This window comes from Callithrix jacchus, chromosome 16 (assembly GCF_049354715.1).
Source record: "Callithrix jacchus isolate 240 chromosome 16, calJac240_pri, whole genome shotgun sequence".
Classification (NCBI taxonomy): Eukaryota; Metazoa; Chordata; class Mammalia; order Primates; family Cebidae; genus Callithrix; species Callithrix jacchus.
The window spans coordinates 21,914,479-21,938,289 of NC_133517.1; the positions used below are offsets into that span (position 1 = coordinate 21,914,479).

Consider the following 23,811-nt stretch of genomic DNA (forward strand, 5'->3'; position numbering starts at 1 on the left):
AAAGTGTAGCCTTGACAAATCTTATTTAAGAGGCTTGGAAGGGAAAAAAGTAAAAGGAAGCTACCTCTTCGAAGATCTTGAGACAACAGAGTCTCCTCTTGCTGCTGTCCCCTGAGGCGCCTTGGCAGGTGGCCACACTGGATCTCCGACACGCGCAGTACACTGCCTGTCATTCCAGCCCAGCCCCATGCCCACCCTCCCAAGAATTGTGCAACAGGGCCTTTGTAACCTGAGGCCCATGAAGTCTTTGAAGGAATGTGACACAGAGCCAAGGGGCGTTGGTGCCACCAGGGCTGCGAAGGAGCTCTCCTGCTGTTTACGCTGCTATCCCGTGGGAACCTCAGAAGGGGGAAGGTATGCTCTAAAATGCATGGGGAGTCAAGTCCTTGGCACAGCTGTAAAGCAAGTACTCTAGTGTCTTTTCCCCACGCCTTTGCTGACCTCCGGAGGCGTGCTTCATGCTGCTCTAGAGAGTAGAACCTTCTGTGCTCTAATTTGTATAGTATTTGTATAAATTTATGGGATACGAGTGCGATTTTTAAAGATGCATAGATTGTGTAGTGTTCAAGCTTGAGATTTTAGGATACCCATCACCTGATCCACTCATCCTCCTTTCAAGCCACTCCTCCTCCTATTCTTAACTGTGGCTTCCTACCTCCTCTTCTCACTTCTCCCATGGACATCTTCCTCCAATATGACAAGTACATAATCTGGCCACTGTAATACTTGGGGTTTTCCCATCTCTTCTGCCTGGGGAAAAATGTCATGAGCTGAGTAGTGCATACTCACCTTTGAAGGTGCCCAAACATCATGATGGCCACACAAATGGAGCTCTAACCAATAGGAATTGAAAGATTCACTCTGAGTCTTACCATTTGAGTGCTGCGGAGTGCTATGGCGTGTAATTCACTATGAATGACAAGTTCCATATTTTATATTACCAGTATTGTTGATCACAAAAGGTGGTCTCAGGAAAACAGATGTTTTATCCAGTAGAGAAGACAACTTACTTGGCAACTAGAAGACCAATATTCTCATCCTTTCAAGTATATTTAGAATGCAAAATCATTATTATTACAAGAGAGGGAAAGCCTTTTTTTTTCTTTTTTTCTTTTTGTTTTTGAGATGGAGTCTTGCTCCGTTGCCCAGGCTGGAGTGCAGTGATGCCATCTTGGCTCACTGCAACCTCTGCCTCCTGGGTTCAAGTGATTCTCCTGCCTCAGCCTCCTGAATAGCTGAGATTATAGGCGCATGCCACCACACCTAGCTAATTTTTGTAGAGACGGGGTTTTACCATGTTAGTCAGGCTGGTCTTGAATGCTTGACCTTGTGATTCACCCACCTCGGCTTCCTAAAGTGCTGGGATTACAGGCATGAGCCACTGTGCCTGGTCTGGGAAGCTTTTTTTAATATTAGGATATGTTCCTCTACATGGTAGGAACTGACGCTATCTCTCTCCCCCCATCAACCTCTCATGGTATAAGAGGAGATGTCTCTCATACCATGTCCTTTCAAGGAGGTTGTTTTCCACTCCCCTTTCTACACCAAAGAAATTCAATGAGTTTCAATCCAGTTTGTATTGTTGAAAACTTAATATGCACTTGGGACTTTACTAGGCACGATGACAACTGCAAAATAAAATGTTTGACATCAGTTGGGTTCTTTAAGAGTTAAGAATTTAGTTAAGGAGACAAGATGCACACCTGCAAAGAGTTCAAAAGCAAAAAAGAAGCTACATAACTATTGAAAAAATGTGCGCGCTGTGAACTTCAAAGTGCCCCAGGGGCTCCGAGCGAAGAAGCAGTGTTGTCCGCAGTGTTCAGGTTGCTCATGAGGGCAGGTCAGCCCTGGGACTTGGGAGGGATCTTGAAAGGAAGAGAAACAGAATATGACTTCTTGACACAAACTTAGGGAGAAAAACAATTTCCTAGTGAAAATTTTGGCCCCGGCACAACCTCTCTTCTCTCACTCATCGGTGCTCGTGTCCACTCTCCGTGTGCTTTGACAATTTGTTCTTGGTGTGCAAAGCAAACAATTCACATTACTTCATTGGGATATGAAAAAGAGGAGTCATGGAAACAGAAGGACACCAGGAAGGATAAAACAAACTCTAACAGGTGGTTTCTGTGAACAGCTCTGCACGCTGAAACCAGGACTGTGTCTGATTTTAATTGTGCACGTGGACTTCTAGAGCCTACACCCTGAAGTCACCATGTTCTAAAACTAATCCTTATCTTCCCCAAACCTGCTCCTGCTTTGGATTCTCACCTCAGTCAATGGGCCTCGCCATATTCTCAGTTTCTCTGGCAAGGATCTCAAGTCTCATCTGATTCCTGGGTCACTCTCTCTGCTGCATTCAGTCATTGAGCATTGAGCCTAGGGGGTTAGATCTCCACATCTTTTTCGAATCCACCGCCTTGGCCAGTTCTGGCTGCTGCTACCCTGGTCTGGGCCCCATCTCCTCATCTTCCTCTAAGGTCACTAACCTCCACAACCCCATTCCTCTGCACTTTTTGGCCACACCTTTTTAAAATAGAAACTGGCACTACCCAGCTTTAAGTTTTTCCCGTTGTTTATAAAATGAGGACTAAACTCCTTTGCTTGGTTTTCGAGGCCTCTGCCTTCTCTAGCTTTACTGACCTAGCCTCTCCTTTTGGCCACTCATTCACACATTCTTCCCCAGCTCTTATGCACCAGGTGGATCTGTCTGCCGTCAATTTTCCAGCTTGCCCAGTACTTTTCTTGCCTCCATGGTCTTGCTCACATAATTTTTTCAGCTTTTCTGATAGTTGAACTCCTCATGTGGCCTCCCCCAGGATTCTTGCTTCAATGGGGCCACAGCTTGCTTCTCTGTTTCCTACCTCCATCATTTGTGACATTCTCCTGACATTTAAAAAATTTCGACTCGTGGTGCTGAAGGAGTGAGCTGGGTAGGACTGGGAGACCAGGGTGACGGGAGTAGAAGAATGTCTTCAGACAGGGAACAGCATGTGTAAAGACTCAGAGGACAGAGAAAACGGTGTGTTCATGGAGCTAAACAGTGTCCTGTAATTAGTAGAAACTGGGTTTGAGTGGATAGGAAGGCGTTGGGAAGAGATGGCACTAGAGGAAGAGGCAGAGGCAAGTCCAAGGGGCTGGCCCTGCTGAGAGGTTGGACTAGCTGAAGATCAATGGGCAAGTTTGAAGAGTTACCAGCAGGGTAGTGATGGTATAACATTCGCATTTTAAAGGAATGTAGTGTATGGGGACCAGAGAAAGACTGGAGAAAGAACTGTCAGTTAGGGGGCTGGCAGGGTAGTGACCAAGTTCACTACCTCCATTCAAGAAACAGAGGGAGAGAGTGGACTTAAGAAAGCTTTTGAAAGGAGATGTGATTAGGCCTGGTTAACTGATCAGGCATGGTTTAAATGGAGAGGGTGCGTGAAGGGAGACACCTGGGTTTCTGGCAGGGTCCAGAAATGATACTGTCCATGGCACAATGGCACAGTATCACTTCCTGCTGATGCCCTCTAAAGAGATTGCATCTCTCTCCCTTCTCAGAGGTGAAACGTCTGACAGGGGCAGGCTGAGAGCGCCTCAGACATTTGCCTTGTAGAAGACACTTCCAACTGATATGGGGCCTGGATGTCATTTATTTGTTACAGTCTCCAGAGCAACTGGTTATTCAATAAACCTTGGTGAATAAACAGCTGAGCCTATAAATACTGTTCCTGGTTGTCTTCCTGCTATGTTGTCTAAGAAATGTTGGGTATTTTACCCTTTATTGACCTTCATAGTATAAATGTAATGGAGCCTGTCTTCCTCTCCAACTCAGATTTCGGTTGAAAGTCTTCATTAGGCGGTGAGTCTTCTGCCAGCTGGGTTATTTGATAGCCTTCGTAGTCTTCATGGTGCTCCTTGATGGCTATTATGTCTGGTAGCTCAGAGTCATCACCAGAAGATCAGCTGTGTCCTCTGACACCATCTCGGGCCAACAGTCCACCTCCTACATCTTCCTTTCTCTTCAAAGTCATGGCCTGCACAAGGCCATAATAAAAACCTCTGGAGACCTATGTCCTTTATTCCTACCTAGAACTTTAAAGGAACTAAACGCACCATTTCTACTGACTGCATACTTTCTGAATCACTTTAAGTCAGAAAGTAGCTCATCTCCAGAATCATAGGTCACGATGGACTTGCTCTGTCCCTCCCCTTCCACCACTGCCCGCTTGCTCTGCTGGTAAGCCCAGCTGCCAGAGTGGGGAGGTCTCCTTCTCTTCCTCCTCCACCTGTAGTCTGTGCTTTTGTGGCATGTATTTTCTTCTTCTTTTCTTTTTTTTTTTTTTTTGAGACAGTCTCACTCTGTCGCCCAGGCTGGATTGCAGTGTCACGATCTCTGTTCACTGCAACCTCTGCCTCCCAGGTTGAAGCGATTCTCATGCTTCAGCCTCCTGAGTAGCTGCGATTACATGTGTCTGCCACCATGCCAGGCTAGTTTTTGTATTTTTCGTAGAGACAGGATTTCACTGTGTTGGCCAGGCTGGTCTCAAACTCCTGACCTCAAGTGATCTGCCGGCCTCAGCCACCCAAAGTGCTTGGATTACAGGCGTGAGTCTTTCCTTGTTGACATCTTGAGGCTGCTCACAGTCCTCCCTTGTGCCCTGAATCTTGTAGTGATGGCTTTCTTCTAGGCCCATGCTCATGGGAGTCTCTCGTCATTTCTGTAAGATGCAGAAGCAATCATTGAGCATTTCCTTCACCCTCTTTAGCAGACAGTCAGGTTTGCGTATCAGTGATTTCATCATAACTAAGGAATGGTAAACATAGTACAATTAATGTAATTCTGAAATTTTAGAGAGCTATACAAATAGAAGGTAGTTACTGATATAAATTTAAAATGTTTTTCTCAGAGTTTAAGGAAATGATACTGCCACAATTGATCCACACATATGTTATTATAAACACTCATTTTAGAAGATCAAATGTACCTTCTGAACAGCACACAAATAATAAGTGCCATTTAGGTCATTATTGGCATTTCCTCCTACCTCTTAAACAGTATAATTTCAATCGGCTTTACATTTGGAAGTCATTTCTTGCTTAGTTTTGAAATAACAGAAATAGCAATCATTAAAAGCGACCTTTTTTTTTTAAAAGCATCTACTGTATTAGTCAGGGTTCCTCAGAGAAATAGCACCAGTAGGAGAGATGGAAATATGTGTGTAATGTATTTTGTATGTATACATACATAAAATAAGGAGTTGGCCCATGTGGTTACGGAGGCTGACAAGTCCCAGGATCTGCACTCAGCATGCCTGAGACCCAGGAAGAGCCAATGTTTGAGTTTAAGTCTGAAGGCAGGAAAACAAAAAAAACCCCACAAAACAAACAAAAAAGGCAATGCCCCAGCTCAAAGCAGTCAGGCAGGAGGAAACTCTCTTCTACTTGAGGAAGGCTCAGTCTTTTGTTCTATTCAGGCCTTCAACTGATTAGATGAGGGCCACTCACACTGAGTGGGGGAAGGGGGCGGCAACCTGCTTTACTCAATCAAATTATTCAGATGTTCATCTCACCCAAAACACCCAAGCAGACACACCCGGAATCATGTTTGACCAAGTGTCTGGTTACCCTGCAGCCTAGTCAAGTTGACACATAAAATTAATCATTGACCTATCATGTCATCAGCTGGCCTAGTAATGATCTCATTGCCACAAAGACCCCCATGTGGAAAGTAGTCTTATTCCCATTTACTCCACAGCTATTTATTCAACAAATGTTTGTACATTTCAGAGATGAAGAACTGAGGCTCAGAGAGTTGAAGTAGCTTGTCTAAGGCAGCACAGCTGGTAAATGGCAGGGCTGGGATTTCAACACAAGTCTAGAAGACTCAGCTGGGGACTCTGAACCAGTATGGCCACTGCCTCCCAGCACTGGTGCTGTGCTTCCCACAGGCCTTGGGGCTTCCTCCTTAGGATGGAGGAGAACTGAAATCATTGGCTGCTGGCCCACACTCGGGGCAGCAGTAGGACAGGTGCACCTGAACACGTGGGACCTGAGTGCAATGGGGATCCTGGAGAAGGCTCCCCTTTCCTTTGCCTTTGAGGTGACCCACAGAGCATGAATAGTCGCTAGCATTTGTTGAAAGCTACACGCTCATGCTTTGTGTGGAAATTATGATTTAATGTTCACAACATTTCTGTGTTCCTCCCACTACCCCACTCTGCTTGGGAGGGAGACAGTGACAGCGTCCCCATGAGGCAGCCATGGGCAAAGAATAGCAGGCATCCTTTTAAACTACTGTCCTCAGAGCCACCAAGAGTGCCCTAGGTTGCCTTAAATGGCCCCATGAGCCAGTCCAATCCTGTTCCACCTCTGCTCAAAATCTGCCCATAAAACCTCCTGAAAATGTGCATGAATCAATGACTCCGCAGGTGTGTGCTATCTGCTGATTCACCCATGAGCAGGCCTGGGCTTTCCCTGCTTATTTGCTCCTCCTCACCTGCCATGCTGCTGTTCCTCATTTTCCATTTCCACTAGAGCTCGGCAAAAACATTGTCTAGTTCTAAATGTAACTACAAGCCCCTAAATAAATCTCATATAAAAGGGGCTCGTCTGTCCTCGGATCCCTGCAGCACTCTCTGTTTGCTCTATGGAGTCCCCTTCGTCTTAACAACATAAGCAGTCCTCACAGCATTGCCCAGTTAGCTTCGCCCATAGCAAAACTCTCATTTTGCAGAGAAGGAATCAGAGACTCAGGAGGGCATGGGCCTCACAGTTCCCCAAGTTCACACAGGTAGAAGCCAAGCCATCCGTGTCCCAGTCCAGTGCTTCTGGTGTACCCCACAGACATCGGTTCTTATGGGGTGGGGTGGCGTCAGCCTCCTGGGCTGACCCAGCGCAGGCAGGTCAAAGAGCAAGATGTCTCAGAGGTGGCCTTGCAGGAAGGCACACAGGCTGGCCCGGGTGCTAAAGGGAGGTCAGCACCTGTTTTGCATATTTGCCTCTGTGTACAACCACATGGGTGCAACACAAACAAAGAAAGGGACTGGAAGAGAAACTGGGATGGGAAGTACTTTTTATATTGACAGAAGCAGATTCCTTCTGGTCTGCATCCTTTGTTGGAAGACCCGGGCAAGAGATGAGATTCCTAATTGACTACAGTGTGACTCACTTAGGGTTCCCATTCCCAGAGGAAGTGGCTTTGGCTCGTGTCATGTGTTTACAGAAAATCAGCTCATCCGTGTAAGCCCACAGCACTGGCTCCACCCAGTGGGTTCTCATCTGTGACACCTTAGTGGGTCTCCAGGCATGCATTTGGCTTCCATGGGATGATGTTTCCAGATCAGACCTTTGGTCTGCTCCTGAGCTGTGAACCAGCCGACAGGAGCAAAGGGGGAGCTGTCTTGTTTCAGCCGAGGACTCTGAGGATAAATACTCTCAGCCAAACACTTCCACAAGGAAACAGAATTGGTGGTAACAACTCTCAGAGGAAACGAAAATAAAAGTGCTTCTTGCTTTCAGGATCATTCTGCTTTCTTTCTGGTAGCATAAAGGGCAAATAAACTTCAGGTTCCTTCAGAGCAATTGAATCATAGTTGAGAAGGCAGCACACTCTAGAGGTGGATAGAGAATCTGGGAGGTGTCCAGAGACATGGGAGCTTGTTCTGTCTACCAAGGCCTCATTGGTAAAATCACTGCCCTGCTTGACCTGGGATTCTGAGAATTGGGAGACCCATGTTCCTACCCTTCCTCCATTAATAACTGCCTGATGTGTACATGAAACCCCTCTGAGCCTCAGTTTCTTGATTTATAAAGTGGGAACACTAACATTTGCCCTGCCTACCTGTCCCAGGTGTGTGGGTCAAATGACCCTATGTGAACACACTTTGTTAACAAAGAAATATTCTCTATATATTTTTTCTTGTGATATAGGTGGGGATGTCTTTTGCTGAAAGTGAGACAGGAGAGCTGAGTGGTAGAGAATGGTAAAAGGTCTTACTGGGACACATAGAGGATGCTGGGCAGGGTTGTAACTCCCTAGCACTGGAGACTCTGGGTCTGCAGTGCCAGCATTCACCCCATCAGCAGATGGACATGCAGTCAGTCCAATGTTGGCTGAGGTGGTGGATGGAGTTAGGAATATTGGCAAGAGAGCAGTTACAATGGTGATCGCAGAGATTTCACTGAGCAGGGAAAGGGTTAGAGAAAGGATCGCAGCAGATAGGCTTGGGGAGCTCAGAGGTATCATCGAGATGTAAGCACCACGTGCGTAAGGGAGGTGTTGGCAAGGCGGCAGCCGTGGGCAGAGAGGCGAGGCTGGAGTTTCAGATCTGAGAGGTGGAGGGCATCCAAAATCAGACAAGCGAGGGGGTGCTTGTCTGGGAGGGACACATGGGTGCTGAAGGACCCCAGGCCAATGACAAGGTTGGGATGGAGAGAGTAGAAGCTGAGTGCCAGGGTCACCTCAAAGATTATGGTTGAGTTGTCACACCTGGGGAGATGAGAAATCTGTGAGTGGTGGGGATATCAAAGGTGGGGCAGGTGTCTGGAAGGGCTGGGAGGAGAAGGCTGATGCTGCTTTAAGGGTAATGACCCAGAAAACAGGTCTGCCCGGACCCCCAGACATATGCTCAGATTTGAAATTGGATTTGAATTACATACATATTGGTCGTTTTACATATAGATAACGAAAAGTTGTCAGGGCATCTTGTCCTCAATAATACAAAATATGCATAAAAACTGTAGTAAATAACTCCTTTTAGCTATTGACATTTTTCATAAAATAGGCCCAAGGGCATGGTTAGTACCAATGAAAGACAGCCACACATTGGTGAATTTTCAGGAGTTTTGCAAGCCAGGTGTTATGTTGATAGCTTGAAACAGGCCTGGGAGGGAAATCAGCAAACATTACAAGCCAGGGCTTGCCTCCACTAATGTCCCCCAATCCCCGGAAATCTAGTCATTAAACTTTTCCCAGCACCACCGACTAGGCCTAAATAAAACCTTCAACTGTGCCCAATTTTACAGTCCTGTTGTGGATTGAATGTGTTGTGCCTCTAAAAGAGAGCTGTCCTAATCTCTGGTACCTGTGGATGTGGCCTTATTTCAAAGCAGGGCCTGTGAAGATGTAATTAGAACCTAAATTAAGATGAGGCCGTAATGAAGTAGGGTGAGTCCTTAATCCGACTGGAGTCCTCCTTAGAAGAGGAGAAGAGATACAGAGAGATACACATAGAGTGGGGAACGCCATGTGAAGACGCAGACCCAGGGCTGAACAGCCTGTGACATAGGAGGCACACCATGGTAACACACACCAACGATTGCTGGCAGCACCAGAGGTTAAGAGGAAGGCATGGAATCCACTACCCCCAGAGCTCTGGAAAGGACCAACCCTGCAGACACCTAGACTTCAGACTTCTGGCCTCCAGACCTGCAAGAGAAGACATTCCTGTTGTTTTAAGCCACGCAGTTTGTGATACCTCTTTAGGCAGCCCGGAGAAACCGACAACCCCGCCCCAGCCTCACATTTGGGCAGGAGGACACGGAAGTTCTTGCCTGTGAATGGCAAAGGGAAGGTCGGCATTTACCTTTCCCTGTCTCTGCTCCCAGGGAACCTTCTTCCCTCTTCCTGGCGCCTCCAGCGTGTCTTTTCTTTACCACGTTCTGGTCCTTCCCATTAGGTGCCAAGTATTGTGGGTCATACGTCATGCTTTCCCTTGTAAGTGGCAATCAGGGGTTGTAAACGCAGATGTCCCTGTGGGTCAGAGTTGTTCAGCCTGACGCAAGGAGAACCTTTTCAAATTGGAAAGCACATCTGTGTTTAAATAAAACACCCCAGTGAACCGGCCAAGGAAAGCCTGGCAGAGATCTGACATTTTGGGAACTCTTTGACGTGCTCTGAGGGGTAGAGGACATCTCTTAGCCTTGGCATTCCCCCAGCAGCACCCGGCATCATTTATGCACTGCTGCTGAACTGGCTGATTGTCTCTGGCTGGTTCCTGGGTTTTTGTTGTCATTTTCTACCTGGATCTCTCAGGGGTCTTTTGTCTTGACCCAGCCAAGGAGTGGAGGGAGTGGAGATCTCAGAATTTCCACAGCTGCTCCAACGTTTCTCTCTTCAGAGAGAAGCCTTACAAAAAACCAGATTTTTGTAGGTTGTAATATAAATCCCCCAACAGACGAGCTCTGGGATGCTATTGCGAAACTCCAGTTTCGGAAGAAATCCCCCAGAGGGCGGCGTCCTCTCCAGACATGACCTGCCCCACCCGGATGTTTCCAGGAGTGTTTTTCTCAGCAACTCTCGTCATCTTAGGGGCTGGGGGGCAGGCATCAGGGACACAGAAAATCAATGGTGATTTATGGTGAGAAATATTTTGAAGTGGAAACTCCTGTTTATAGTTCCTTTATTCCTGAACACCAGAGGGCACCACAGTCATATGGAATGGTGGGTTAGCCTTGCTTTAGGATTGAAATCCTGCCACCCAACTTTTTTATTCTTAAATTTAAGAACTAAGAAGTGCTAAATTGAGTATTTATTCATTTAAATATTTTGCTCAGACTGCTAAGAAAGTTGCAGAGGAGGCTTTTGGGGTCACTTGCTGGATGTTCATGCCCAGGGCCCCAGGCAGGGGGCCTGTGGGGCAGCACTGGTTGCCTGCCCTCCCACCCATTCCTGTGATTTTCCAGCTCTGATCAGTTCTGCGGCAGAACTGGGACTGTGTCCCAGGTCAGAGATAGCTTGTTCAGGGACCCAGCTCATTACTCTGTGGCTCATCCTTTTAACCTGGCTCTGTGAGTTGTTCCACTTCGCATCTTGTGGGTGAGGGCTGGCCCTGGGAGAATGGAGGATTCCCCAGAGGAGGGTCGAGGGATTGCTGGGGTTGCACTGCTGTTGCCTCAACAGCAGTGGGGCTTCGGCGACAGGGGCTAGTTGACCGGGGTGTGTGTCTAGGGTGTTGAACAGTTTCCCACTGATGCCCTCTGGTAGCTTCCCATTGACAACAGAGCATTTATGGTTCTGGAGCAATATAGAAAATTTTCTATAGGCTCCTAAAAGGCTGTGGAAGGAGCAGGAGCAGAGCTACTGAGGGCGTGGGAGGCTTGGTGGGTGCTGGGGGACCTGTGAAGGGGTGGCTGGGTTGATCTCCAGGGAGACCTGAGGCTTGGGAGGAGAGCCCACATGGGAGAGGTGCCCTGCCAGAGATGGGCAGCAGAGGGAAATGCTACCGGCACCATAGCCTGTCCAATCATGAGTGTCTGGCCCCCAAGGGGGTGTGTGTATGCTTGTGGAAGAATCTGCACTAGATGACACAACCCATTCATACAGGGGCTTTTCCATTCTCACCTGTGAGGGGGACAGGCCACTCAGTGTTACTCAGCAGAGAGCAAGACTGTTCTTAGCAACAGCATGTTGTAAATAGCGAAGGAGCACTCGCTCTGCGGGAAAGCAGAGGACCTTGCAGACCAGAGGCCCTACTCATTAGTTGATGGCAATTTAGTGAGCCTTGGCTGCTCATATGAAAGAGAAAACTTCAACAAAATGAGGGGAGATGTATATCTATAAAGGAGATTATGGGGGCCTCGCTGTGACCTCCACGAGCAAGTTGAAACATTCCACCGAGAAGATCCACTGTGGATACTGGGAATTCGTGCAAAGCCATGATCTGCTTGGTGCAGTGGGCCCAGAAGGCAGACAGAGGGACTGCCCTGTTTCCAAGACCAGAGGCCACTTCGGGGACTGTCTGGCTATGAGGGGTTCCCTTTGCTATTAACAATTTGCTTGCTCATTCAGCCTTTTTATTTAACTGGGATCAAGAAGGACATAATTTGGTAGCAGATCGCTGGGATTCCAGTTCCAGATTTGTGACCCTCATGGCTGATGTTCATGCTTGGCAGAAGTCACATGATCACACGTACCAGGCTACCTTCCTTAAAATGGGTACCTATTAATTGTATCAAACAATGCACATGACCTGTGAAAGCACTTAGGAAATGATCCAGTGTGGTGTAAGCGGTGTCATGAATCTCAGGAAGGAATCTTCAGCATTTCCTTCTCTATCAAATACATGTCTGTTTCTTGGGCTGAGTAAGGCTCCATTTGAAAGAGGGCTTAGAGTTAAGACACAAATATTTCTTCAGGCCCATGCTGTTACCATCACGAAACGAACAGGATTGGAAAGTATTTTGGGTTCTGTAGGCTGCTTAGCCACATTCAGACAACAATTTCCAGAGCAACCTCCATATTAGAAACCCCACTAAAAAGGACTTTTGTCCTACGCAGGGCGTACCATCCTTGTTTTTGTTTTCTACCTTTTTTTTAAGTTAACATTAGAGACATTTTAGGCTAATTGGAAAGGGAGTAACTACTGGAAAAATCAGGGCTCAAGGTTCTGTTTACTTTTGTCAAACAAATACATCTGTTTGACCTGAAGTCTCCTTGGTTTATTACAGCGATTGCTTACTGTAAGTAAGCAGCAAGGTGTTTAAATTTTACGCATGTGAAATACATATTATGTTTCCTAGCAGGGGCCAAGAATCAATCAACATTTTATTTTTTTTTCTGTAGCATTGTTCTCAGATTCTGAGCTTTACTTAAGCAAAAGTTTACTTAACCAAAGGAAGCAAGTTCTTAACCTTGACTCTAGAGCTGTGAGTTGAACTTCATCAGTGAACAGGCTTATTGGTAGTTCCTTGTTTAAGTCCATTACCTCAATGTTTTTCTTGAGCTTTTACACATGCACCACTTGGCACAGTCACAGACTGATAAGCAAGGGAATATAGCACCCAGCAGTCCCCTGGAATTACAGGATACTGAAGCAAAGCACTGTAAGGGGTGACAGCTTGAGCTATGGAATCAACCAGCCAGATTTCAAAGCCAGAGTCCACTGTTTACTGGCTGGTCACCTTGGGCAATTCATTCAACCTCCTCAATCTCAAATCCCTTCTCTAAAAAATGAGGGCATGAAAACACCCACTTTATACATTTTTTTGTTTGTTTTGTTTTTTGAGATGGAGTTTTGCTTTTGTTGCCCAGACTGGAGCACAATGGCATGATCTCAGCTCGCTGCAACCTCTGCCGCCCAGGTTCAAATGATTCTCCTGCCTCAGCCTCGTGAGTAGCTGGGATTATAGGTGCCTACCACCATGCCCAGTTAATTTTTTGTATTTTTAGTAGAGACGGGGTTTCATCATGTTGGCCAGGCTGGTCTCGAACTCCTGAGCTCAGGTGATCCACTAGCTTCGGCCTCCCAAAGTGCTGGGATTACAGGCATGAGCCACTGTGCCCGGCCCACTTTATACATTTTAGGGCTTCAGTGAGATAATCTAGTTAGTGTTAGCTATGGTCACTATCATCATCATCACTGCCTCTTAGTCTCCCAAAATACCCAGTACAGTGCCTTGCCCTGTGATAAAGGGGGAGCAATTTCCATTTGTTATATAACTCATTCCATCCACTGATGCATTTTAAATTTGGAATGAAATCTATCAGGATTACGCATTCAAATTCTTAAAGCTTTTCCAATGTACTCAGTTCCCACTTGGGGGGTCAGGGGGAGAGTACCTTCTTAAAAATTTTCAAAATACTTCAACCCTAGAAAATAATCTATGTATATAAAAGTTCTTCGCCAGGCATGGTGGTTCACACCTGTAATCCCAGCACTTTGGGAGGCCGAGGTGGGCACATCACCTGAGATCAGGAGTTTGAGACCATCCTGACCAACATGGAGAAACCCTGTCTCTACTAAAAATACAAAATTAGTCAGGCATGGTGGCGCATGTCTGTAATCCCAGCTACTCTGGAGGCTGAGGCAGGAGAATCGCTTGAACCCGGGAGGCGGAAGTTGTGGTGAGCCCAGATCACACCATTCCACTCCAGCCTGGGCAACAAGAGCGAAACTCTGTCTCAAATTAAAATTAAAAGTTCTTAGTGTAATTCTTGGCACATTGTAGTAGATATTTGATCAAAGTTCTGAGAGATAAAAAGTAAAAAGTGTTCATATTTTGGGATGGTTTTCAGGAAGGACATAGGCTTAAAGAAAGTGACTTGCAGCCAGGCGCGGTGGCTCACACCTGTAATCCTAACACTTTGGAAGTCTAAGGCAGGCAGATCATAAGGTCAGGAGATCAAGATCATCCTGACCAACATGGTGAAACTCCATCTCTATTAAAATACAAAAAAATTAGCCAGGAGTGGTGGCACGCGCCTATAGGCCTAGCTACTCAGGAGGCTGAGGCAAGGGAATCACTTAAACCCAGGAGGTGGAGGTTGCTGTGAGCCAAGAATGTGCCACTTCACTCCAGCCTGGTGACAGAGTAAGACTGTCAAAAAAAAAATGACTTGACTTATGTTTAAGAAATAAAAATGTTCTTGGAAATGCTTTCTTGAATTAAAGTGAATTTTATTTTGTGTTTTATCACAAGGATGCCATTATCTTCAGTAAATGTTTTCTTGGGAAACCCAGGCAGTGGGAAATTCCTCCAGAGAGCTGCTGGTTGGCAGGTGTTTTCCGGTTACCTAACTGGAGAACTGTCAGTGCTCAGATCTCTCTGACGTGGCATAAACGGTGGCTCTCAACCCAAGCAGCTCTTTAGAACCACCCTAGAAGCCTTGAAAAGTGCACAAGCCCAGCCCCACTAAGCCAGATTTTTGCTTTGGGATAGTCTGGGCGGGCCCCAGGTGTCAGAATTCTTAAAATTTTTCCAAGTGTTTCTAGAGAGAGTTATAGTCCAGTTCTCTCTGCTTAGCCTTCTATAATTCTATGTTTTCTACATGTTTATAGATTTAAGCGCATTAAAATTCTCTCCCCTTTGCAACTTCTCTTTAAAAGGGACTTTTCTTTTTTTACTTTGTAAAGAGATCAAACATAATAGGAATTACCCAGTTTGTTCTTCTGAACCATATAAGTGCTTGGTTTTACAGAAGAATTGGCAGAATTGTTCAGTAGCTACCTCTGAGATACTGGCGTGGTAGTGACGGTGTTTTCATTTTATACACTCAAAGCAACCACTTGTATTTTCCCTTTTTAAAGTACATTAACACAATGAATCTTGACCAGATGATTTACCTCTTTGAAATTTACAAAGTGATGGCTTGAGTTCCATATATTGTAATAATAATAACAAATGATACAGAGAAGTAGTAAAAATAATAACAATACTAGTAATAATAATACCTTTGTTCATTGTTTCCTTGCACATCACATGTTCAAAACGAGTTGTGTCTGAGCCTGCTGAGATATGAAATTTAAAAGAAAGACCGTGTATCCTAATGTTTATAAGTTAGACAGTTTTGGTTGAATATTCAGATAATTCATCTGGTAGTGCTGCAGACTCTGTTGCTGGTGTACCAGTCATTTCTTAAAAAAACCCTAACCATATGTGGCAACTGAAAGAGGTGTATAAAAGGTCCCTAGGAGCCCCCGAGGGAACAGTGAAGACCCCATAAATAGAGGAAACAAGGAAAATAGCATGTAAAATCCTCCTCCCCATCATAGTTCTATCTTCAGTTTCCTACCTCACAGACAGGACTCTTTCGTTCAATCTTGGAATATCTACTAAGTTTTTTTCAAAACATAAATGATCCACTTGGAAATGCTTTTACAATATGTTTAATGCATTTTGAATCAAGGAACTGTTTAATGTGCTTACCATGAGTAATTTCCTTTTACAAACATCATTTGAAACTCATCATTTCTAGAAAACCTCATCTGGTTATGTGGCATATGATCCCATTGATCTCTGGCTGTATCTTTTGATGATATATTGGAAGCCATATGCTTATAGGCATGTAATGACGTCCTATGTATGAGAGCACACATCAGAATGTCCCTTTAATTTCTCCGACTTAAGCACATAGGACCTTTGAACATGCTCTTCCACCTGCTTGGAATATATTTGCTTCTACCAGCAACTCCTTTATCTAGCTCTTTTCAGATAAAGAACTAGATAAAGCACTAGTTGCCCAGTTGCTTTTATTCAGGGAAGCCTTCTCTGATCTTCAACTGTTCACCGATTCTATGTTCTTATAGCATCTCTCCAAAGTCTTGCTTTTCCACTTTTTGAGTGACCATTTTGATTGTTCTCTGCCTGTCTCAGAGGCTGTAACGCTTTGACTCACACACTCAGGGTCTGTGTTGACTTTTGGTTATCAGTATATTTCTAGCACTTAGTCCGGTGCTCGAATTCAATAGGTGACTAATTGTTGAATGAATACTGCGCTTTCTCTTTGAAACACAGCTATAGTTCCACTTTGCTGAAGCGTTTTGCACTACTTAACTTTTTGAAACTAATGTTCCATGTAATACTTTCAAACAAAGATTTATGGTTAAGGAGAGTGATTAATTGTGCACAAAGAACGACTTTTACTAAAAGTGTTTCTTATTAGATTAAATTTGAAACATAAACTAAAACATAAGTTTTTAAAAGCTACTTATAAGTTCACCATATTTATATAGGAACTATTTTCATTTCATCAAAGGACACTGTCCTTAAGCTGAAGTGGTGTTGGAACTTGGGTATTTAGTTCTAAATTTGTTTGTTTGTTTTTCTTCTCCTCCTTCTTCGTGTTTCTCCTTGTTTTTCTGTGATGATGGGCTGCTTCATAAACTCTGGCTGGAAATCTGAAGGTATCTAAAAAAAAAAAAAAAAAAAAAAACAGTGCCCTCTAGAGGCGAGAGTGCTCTGAATCATTCACGCAAAATTACCTGAAGCTTGACTTCTTGTCTTGGTAAGCAGCACGCTTAAGCTACTCCTTCAGCCTCCAGGACCCCACTGTGCCAAATTCAGGAATAAAACCTGTCTCATGTAAGACTTTTTCAGTCTTTAGGATCTTACTCGAAATCATAGGAATTACTGTCTCATAAGACTTTTTAATGTCTGTGAGAGTGTGAGCATTGCTTTAGCAAGAGATGCCTTAACCCTTAAAACCACCTCGGTCAGTACTGTGACTCAGTGCCTCTTAACTAGAAGAGTGTTAAATATGCAGATTTGAAAATATTGGGTTAATAGACAGTGAGCAATTAAAGTTTCCCCTTATTAATGTTGCATGGTCTTTCCAGTAATTTAAAATCAACTGATCAGTACTAGCCTTAAGCCAAAAAGAAAATAAAGTTTGAAGGAACCCATTTCACATGTCAGGAGACGAGCTTATTCCTTATGGAGAGTCCTGGTGGAGACTCTGGAGGCAGTTCCTCAGTGGTGTCTGGTTGAACCAAGCACCAGTCGACAAAGGATCAAAAGCGGGATGTGGCATATGTTTTGGTATCAGTTGATGCCTTGTAATTGCAAGCTTTACGGTCATGCATGTTTTATTCTCTCTTTGCTGTGTTTCCCAGAGGGATAACCAATTGGCTGACAGAGTAACAAATGAAAAGTAACCTGACTCTATTGACCTGCTTAACCCCGCACAGGGGGAAGGATGGAAAGGAGCAACTGTTTGCTTTAAAACAGTGGAACAGGTATGGAACAGCCGCTTTTGTTGTTGCCTTCTTTTATTTCCTTGCACATCTATTTCCAGACCAGTTGAAAACAGCAAGTTGTTCCTGTCTGCGGACACAGAATCAGGGCTCCGGGTTCCAGAAACAGGTACCAGGGATTACTAGTAACATTCTAAGTTGCCCCATCTCTTCAGGTTGCCGATTATATAAGGACTAGTGCAATGAAAAGACCATTGTTTTCTTTTCTTTCTCTTTCTTTCCTTCCTTCTTTATTTATTTATTTTTGAGACAGAGTCTCACTCTGTGGCCTAGGCTGGAGTACAGTGGCGTGATCTCAGATTACTACAACCTCTTCCTCCCTGGTTCAAGTGATTCTCCTGCTTCAGCCTCTTGAGTAGCTGGAATTACAGGCACCCACTACCATAGCTAAGTTTTGTATTTTTAGTAGAGACAGGGTTTCACGATGTTGGCTAGACTGTTCTTGAACACCTGACCTTGGCTTCCCAAAGTGCTGGAATTACAGGTGTGAGCCACCATGCTCAGCTGAGACCATTGTTTTCAAATAGCAAATAAGCAATCATGCTAGGGAGACTTATACTTTTAAATATAGGATTTCTATTTTGGATGTGCATTTAGCTTTAAGATACATTATTTGGGCTTATGGGAATTTTGTTCCATTAAATGAATTTCTATAGAGGAATCATAGAAGTAATGACAAAATGGTCAAGCGTGTTGATTTCCCCAGTGAATGCCATCGAAAGTGTGTTTGCTGTGTTTAATGATCTAATCTCCGCTGCCCACATTCATTTTCTCAGTTGTGAAAGGACTCTGCCAAGAAAGGCATTGTTTGACTTTTTCAATTTTTTCAAAATGCACATAATAGATATAGGTGAAGTTTCTTTTGTTTTGAAAGGAAGACTTCATTTCAACATGAAAAATTTAGAACAGCACTCTTAGGACCCCTGGAATTAGAACCTTTAAAGTTTTTGTTCATTTTGAGTCAGTGCTTATTGTCACTGGGGGGCTGTACCTTCTTTCAGTTACATCCATTATCAAGAGCACGTGATATCTGGTTTGGTAGTCACTCTATAGAGGTCAATGCTTTTTGTGGTATTAATGGCTTTGTCGTGCAGCTAGAAAGTAATTTTAAGTTCCGAAGATTAATATCACGTATTGGATGTTCAAAATTAAATCACTTAATGACTTTGCTCAACAAGATTTTTCTCCTCATTGGATGCTTGATAGATGAGGAACTATAAATAAATAATAAAGATGAAATTTGCATGGAAATACTATAATTCAAAAGGTTACAGGGAAAAAATGAGTTTTAAGAGTTACACTTTAGATAAGGAATTTAAAAAAGGTTATGGCTCCACTACTTAAGGCTACTTAAGGAAGAGTTTTTATGTTGTTATATTCTCAGGACATAACATCTTTACACTATTAAGGGTTTCAATGTATACTCTATTGAATCTGAAATAAATCTCATAGAAATCAATAATACATGAAGAATCTGGTTTCTAGCTTAACAGGGAGGCAGAAAAAGTAGTGTGTTGTTGCTGCTTGAGGCACAAAGCAACCTTATGGTCTTTTGGTTCCTTCATGTTTCAGTCTATAGAGTCAGCTGACTACTACCCACATTGACCAACTATCTTTTGCTTGCATTTTAGTATAATGCAAATGGACTTTTTAAAAAAAGTTTCTTCATTAAAAGATGTTGTCTCTCTAGAAGGAAATTTTTGAGAATAGGGCAAAAGAAGATGAAACACAATAAGCCGTCTATGCCACCCATTCTGAATACTGATCAATCCATATCATAAAACAAGTTGGCTACTGGATTTTGTTTAGCAGGAATAGATTATAATGTGACTCAATTTCTAAATGAAGTCATGATTGGAAAAAAAACATCATAAGCCAAAGGATTAGCTAGCTACTGTGTCTTCTTGGATGTGAGTTTCTATGTGTAAAACTCTTTGAGAAATGGAATTCACCCTCTTTTTCCCCCACTGGAAAAGGAAGGGTAGAGAAGCAAAGGTCTAGGGCAGGGAAGGATGGGCTCCAGGCTATTTCCAGGGCTGTTCTCTGGAAGGAGCTGGGAGCAGTCCCCACCTGAACCCATCTTCCCTTTTCTACACCTGGGATAATTTTGAAGGAGGCAGCTTTGGAGAAAAATGTCCACAAAAGGCGCCAGAGGGCTTTGCAAGCTCCCCGTGGCTGCTTTCCTCCCCCTGGAAAGGATACAACACCAGGTCCAGGCACCTTCACCTCCAGAAACCTTGCAGTCTTCCTCTGTGAAAAGCATGAATGCTGATGTTAGGCTGCTTTGCTCACAGACATTGGTTTACCCAGTAAAAGTGCTGCCTGATGCCAAACCTAACATGCTGTCACCACCCAGTCAGCAGGGAAATAAGAACCAGAAGTTTTGGAATGGAGAGGGGATAGTGTTTCTTCATAGATGGTAGGAGCAAGTTTAACAAAGACTAGAAGCACTCAGGGCTATGGCTCTTGCGGTTCCCATAGGCCTGAGCCACAGGGCTTCCTGGAGGTGCCATAGGAGGTTTTGACCCAGAGGCCAGGAATCTTCTTTCCTGTGTGGCTCACAAACTGGCCTCCCTGCAGAAGTTCTGAAATTTTTGCATAACCCACACATTCCTCTACTTCCAGCTAACTCTGCTTTCCTAACTAACTCCTTCAGGAGCTCTTCTTAGTTCACGTGCGGGCTCAGTGGCTGCGCAGGGGGAAAACACTTGCCACCATAGCCCTTAGCTCCCACTGCGCCCTCCTGTAGCCCCTCACCCTGGACAGAGATGCAGGGCCCCTCAGGACCTACAACTGGACACCAGTGCAAGGCTGCTACGATTCGGCATGACCACTATCCAGAGTTCCTGTGAGGATTAGATGAGATACTGGTTGGGGGAAATTACTTGTAAAGCATCTTACAAATGTCAAGTGTTACTTCATATGACACTCTAGTAAGAACACGGCTTTAGAATCACGTAGCTCTAAATTCAAAACTCACCTGTGTGAACCTGGGCAAGTTGCTTTACTTCTGGGAGACTCACTTCCCTCATCTATAAAATGAGATTGCAAAGCAGAGAGATATATGCCTGTTGCCCCTCAGGGACTACCTGCCACTTGTCTTCTAAGAGACTTCCTATGACAGCATTGACCACCATATCATGAACTTACCATGGTCAAAACAGTAAAAGTCTGTCTGGTTCTCAGCCTTGGAAGTTCAACCAGCTGAGTTGGCGGCAGCCAGAGAGCAGGGCCTTGCTGAAGGCCACACTCCCTGCAGCCACGTTCTCTGGATGGGGCACAAACTCTGGATGTCTGTTATTTTAAGAAGGGAAACAGCTATCATTGGAACCAGACCACTTGTGTCAACATGACCAATTCATGCCCTCCTTGTGGGTGGATCTTGACAAATCATCATCAGATGCCAATTCATTCATTTACCAGGAGACAGAATTGTCCCTGAGGCCAGGGAGAAGAACTGAATCCACGTGACCAGTGCCTTCTCTTCCTAGAGGAAGGCTTGTATAGAATGCCAGATAATAACCAGAAGGAGGCTTGTGAGCATGGAGTTAAATGAGTCCAATGTTTAACAACGAAGGCTGAAATCCCCAGATGAGCTTCTCTCAAGAGCAACCGCCTGGCCAACAGGGCCTGAGTCCTTTCCCTCCTTCCTTGCAATAGCACTTGGATGACCCAACCAGCATTACCCTCCACATTTGTTTTTCTATGCTTGCCCATGTCTGCTCATCCTCCTGAATAACTGACACCAGAAGAACCTGACACTGTCAGTTATGATTATGCAGTTAATCAGGTTCAATCGGGTTCTATCAGATCTTGCAGGCCCAGGAGCAATTTATCTCTTTAAGATGATTTTATGATAAAACAGCTTTTTCCTGATCCAGCATGCACCGATCTCCCATTTTAACTGTCAGAAAACCATTTTATTTATCTTACTCCTAAGCTTTTGGGGGTCTCTCTCTGATGTCCCCAAGAACTGATAACAGGGTTAAATGCTACGACATATGAAAGTTGTCTTTCTGGTGCATGGGAGGGGCTCATCCACCAGAAATTCCCTGTTCTCCTTCCCTTTCATGCAATAAAACAGCTCTTAAGACTTTTTATTACTAAGATTAATAGAAAATAGGATTCTAGCCCCTAAGGAGCTCAGAGTATGAAGAGACATGTGAGTGAATAATGTTTTGTTGAGCATAACAACCCTGTTATTCCCAGGCCCACTGGCTGTGGGAACAAATGTGACTTTCCTGGTATTCATGTAATTCATTCTGCTGTGCTGCTAGACCTCACCTGCACAAATACAGGCCCCCACCTCCCTAGAAATCCTCCCAGAGACGTACCAGTGTGCAGGTAGAGTTGCAGAGAGGAGCTTTAATGTCTTCCTTTGATCCCCACTATCTCCATTAACATTAGTCCACATCATCCCCATTTTAAATTTGAATCAATGATGTTTTCTTAATCCCAACTAAAGTATACACAAAGCAACCTAAAGAGGCACCCCACTACCCAGCTGCCCACCTCACTCTTCCTGCCCCTTGCTGGTACTGAGTCTTTCCTATACTGTGATTCTGGAGCTTCCAAACACCCCAGATATTTCTGAATATCCCCAGGGGGTAATTGCAAATGTTTTCTGAAATGACTCTGAGCCTTCTAAGACCAGCCCTTCTCCTATCAGGCCTGGAGTCAGGGGAAGGGGTAGGCAGCAGTGTTCCCTGACTGTTCTGCCACTTCATCGCTACTTTCTTTGTAGGAAAATGTTGGTCTGGCCTGGCCTGGGTGCTCTCTCTCCCTATGATACAGTTTCAAAGTTGGACATCTTTGTTCCTTTTGATTTTTACAGGGGGCTCAGCAAACATCTCTTCAGTCTCTAAGTTCTCCCCTAGAAGAGCTCAAAAACATGATACTGGACAGGGCAGGAGACCAGTGGGCATCATCTGGTCTAGACTCCCCTCTGCTTCTCTCTGAGCTACATCCCAATCACAATTTCCTCCCTCCTCTTTCAGCCCCCAAACCCAGAAGTCCTCTTTCATGTTGATTTATGCAAACAGATGACCAAGAGAGTCACTGGCCACCAAGGCCATAAGATCCAAGGTTAGAATAAATAGAAGGGCAATAATAGAAAAATATGAACCAAGTTCTACAGTAGCAAGTGGTAGTGTCGCTTTCAGTTCAGATATCACCTTGTCTGTGAGGCTGTCCCTCCCAATCCCACTCAAGTTAAGCACTTACTCTTGAATCACCCAGCAGACATTTGCCAAATACCTAATATGTGCCAGGCACAAAGTGAGGCCTCTGATAAGAAGAGTTATGTCTGCTTTGTCGATTTTTCTCTATATGCAACATCCCAAATAACCCATTTTGATAGTTTCCCAAGCAGAATCCTGTCCTCTAGGAGGACAGGATTGATCTCTATGCTTGATACTTCTCTGATTCTAAACACTAGCTTCATTATTGGCTTACACATTTGAATCCCATATTAATCTGCAACCTCTCTGAAGACCTAGCCTGCACTTTAGTCTTTTGAATAAATACAGTCATCTGAATAACAACCTTTTGGTCAATGTCAGGTTATATACAATGGTGGTCCTGGAAGATTATAAAGGAGTTGAAAAATTACTATTGCCTAGTGACATGGTAGCTATCATAACGTAGTGTGACACATGACTCATGTCTGTGGCAATGCTGGTGTAAAGAAACCTACCGCACTGCTCATTACATAGAAGTGTACAATGATGTCCTAGGCCTTCACATTCATTCATCACTTACTCACCCAAACAACTTCTAGTCCTTCGAGCTCCATTTGTGCCAAGTGCCCTATGCAAGTGTTTTTTACCTTTTAAAAAAAATCTTTTATACTACATTTTCACTGTACCTTTTCTGTGTTTAGATATGTTTAGACAAACAAATACTTACCATGGCATTAAAAAGTTGCCTGCAATATTCAATACCATAACACACTGTACAGGTTTGTAGTCTAGGAGCAGTAGGCTAGACCATATAGCCTTGGCATATAGGAGGCTCTACTACCTAGCTTTGTGTAAATACACTCTGTGATGTTCACTCAGCGACAAATCCCCTAAGGATGCATTTCTCAGAACATATCCTCATCGTTAAGTAGTTCATGACTCTAATTGAATTGTTGGCTGTGGCTGTTATCAGAATTCGTGTAGTAGATTATCTTCAGCAAACTGTATATCTCTTTCCTGGATTAGTGACAGCAAGATCCAAGTAGGAAGCAAAAACAATGAGGCATAGGGCAGGATGCTCACAAGCATGAAAGTTGCACTTCTCTGTGCCTTGTTAAAATGTTAAAACGACTCTCCATTGATTTATGGGAATCATGACATCTATCTTATTTCATGAC

At 44.3% G+C, this 23,811-nt stretch overlaps 1 protein-coding gene across 7 annotated transcripts in view; it reads left to right on the forward strand.

Moving 5' to 3' along the window:
* DNAJC5B (DnaJ heat shock protein family (Hsp40) member C5 beta) overlaps positions 1-23,811 on the forward strand; it is a 74,526-nt gene that overhangs the window by 2,934 nt on the left and 47,781 nt on the right. For 6 of the 7 annotated variants that reach the window (XR_008477014.2, XM_035276708.3, XM_035276709.2 and 3 more), the window contains exon 2: positions 17,313-17,435. The exons of the other annotated variant lie outside the window; for it this stretch is intronic. The gene's annotated coding sequence lies outside the window, so the exon portion shown is untranslated. The remainder of the gene's footprint in view (positions 1-17,312; positions 17,436-23,811) is intronic. 7 annotated transcript variants of the gene reach the window in all.